This window comes from Aplysia californica, unplaced genomic scaffold (genome assembly GCF_000002075.1).
Source record: "Aplysia californica isolate F4 #8 unplaced genomic scaffold, AplCal3.0 scaffold00002, whole genome shotgun sequence".
Lineage (NCBI taxonomy): Eukaryota > Metazoa > Mollusca > Gastropoda > Aplysiida > Aplysiidae > Aplysia > Aplysia californica.
This window is the reverse complement of record NW_004797272.1, coordinates 3,054,455-3,057,017: the sequence shown is the minus strand read 5'-3', so window position 1 is coordinate 3,057,017 and position 2,563 is coordinate 3,054,455.

Sequence of the window (2,563 nt, the reverse complement as noted above, 5' to 3'; positions counted from 1 at the left end):
AAAAAAAAAATTATATAAAAAATTAAAAAATCAAACCCCTCAAACTCAGACTAGAATCTATAACAAACAGCGGCGAGGTGCCCGATAAAATTATGTACTTTCTTTCCGTCTTTCTTTCTTTTAAAAGCACAACAAGTGAAAAAAAACAACAACAAGCGAAAATAGAATGATAGAAAGCAATAACTCAATCATGTATAGCGGGGAATAAAACCCCTCAAAACAAAACAAAACAAAACAAAACAAAACAAAACCCACCCCAAACCCACCCCAAACCCCGCGTAATAATACATGTAATTCGTACTCTGGCAGGTGAAACTAGACTACGATTCGCGAAAAAACAATATATTGGAGTGTGCCCTTATATAGGCTAGTGTGGTTCGCTCGCTGTTTCCCGCCATCAGACATCTTATAATATCGTCCATATCTCCTTCTAGTGTTTGTCATCCGTTTACATCCAGCACCTATATCTTTGCCAACTAAAATAGGCTAGTACTTTCGGACCATCCACCTACATGTAGGCTAGAGTCGGAATTGTCCACGACGGTCATCCCATTGTCGCGGAGAAAAGTTGCGTTGACTTAGAATCTAGGCATCATGGTTAGTGTCATTTTAATACAAAAACCCACCCCAAAAAACAAACAAAACAAAAAACAAAACAAAAAAACCCACAAAGGGAAAGGGGGGGGGGGGTGGTGTCATTTGAACACATTTGTACAGGAGATTGTCTTAGACAGGTGGCCGTACAACATGTTCGACTGAATTTTTCGCGGGTGGTTGGAGGGAGCCACTGGTAAGTCCTACTTTTAAAAATTTCCCTGCACTAAAGATTAAAGAAAATTTAATGACCATTGCTTCTCTTTAGATCTACTCAAACTCGAAACTCAGACTGCATTTCCAAGCAGGACATAAAATAACACCTGCCACTACCTGGATGATCCCGAGCTCCGACCGACCAAAAAGACCAATAAGCGCCCAATGGCGGGAGATACCTTCGTGTTTGGCAAGCACTGAGAAAGCATAATATTAAGCCATGCGTATTTTAAGTTATAGTAAACACGCACACACAACACACGACACACACACAGTATAATATAGTGGCGTTCAAAAGAAACTTAAAAATCTAATCACTCTATCATCGTGTAATTTTTACAGCCTTGCACTAACCATTCATGCAGCATACCAATTTAAAGCTAAATTAATTTTTCATCATCTGATGCATTCACATCTATGTTAAGAAACGCCCGATTTGCTCACTCAAAATTGACCAAAAATTGGGCGTGGCAAAATTGTGCGAAAAACAAAGAAACGTAAAAGTGTCTTCGCACGTGTATTTAGGAGCATAAACATTGCTGAAATGAGAATGTATTGAACATCTAATGAAAAGTTATGGTGTCTCTGAAAAGAACAGCATCTTCTGGAGATATTTTCAAACAGATTGGAGAACAACGCAGTCACACATAGCACGCAAAACCTGGATTTAACATATTATATTGTGCTCATTAGTGTTATTTTGTTTTTGTTTAGCAGCTTATTGGTTTCATGTAGAGCTAGAAACCTTTTCTGCACATGAACTATGTTAGTTAGATTTTGGACATAATCATCTGTCAGTGATGAACAGAGGTCACGATATTATAGCCATGGGTTTGAGTGGTCTGAGGTGGAAAGAACAAAGCCGCCCTCGTGAGAATCACTGGATGGCTTGGATTAGTGGACTACATCGTGCAAGTGCCTGAGAGGTATGTGATCTTTGAATTATTTTCGCCATGGTGTCATTCAAGTAGGCATCTCCAAGCATAGCAAAGCGCTTACACTTTCCAACAGAGCCAATGCCACTTGACAACTAAATCATTTCAATGTTGGAGAGGTCACTAGTAGTTGGCCCCGATATGATTCCTATAGGTATGTGAAGCCCCATAAAATAGCAGCTGAAGAAATGCGACTTTACTCAGTTGTGGCATTTGGGGTGAAATGACAGATAATTTTGTCACAAAGGGTTCGTGCTCTACACAAAACCAATGGCTCCTAAGCAAATAATTAACAATGAGCACATTTAATACTTTTTCTTATGCTCAGTCCAAATTTTGCGTGGCATTTGTGGTTGCTCTGTTTTCCTTTTCGTTTAACACTATAGATCTAGAGTAATAAAGTATTGTTCATCGCAGAGACAAAATTCTCCATTCACAGGATATTATGCAATATACCCGCATTCCATTCTATCAATATTGATGCTCCTTGCAATACACGCGTGAAGACAATTTTACGTTTCATTGATTTCGCACAATTTTGCCAAGCCTGATTTTCAAAGGTCAACTTTTAGTTACCATATTATTATCTCGGGCGTCTCTTAAAATAGAAAGGACATTAATGTGTCAGATAATGCAGAATTTGTTCAGCTTTAAATTGGTGTGCTGCACGAGTGGTCAGTGCAAGGCTTTAACGCGATGATAGGTTGATTAGACTTTCAAGTTTCTTTTGGACTCCACGGTATATTATATTAGATAGATAAATAGACAGACAGACAGACAGACAGACAGACAGACAGACAGACAGACAGACAGACAGA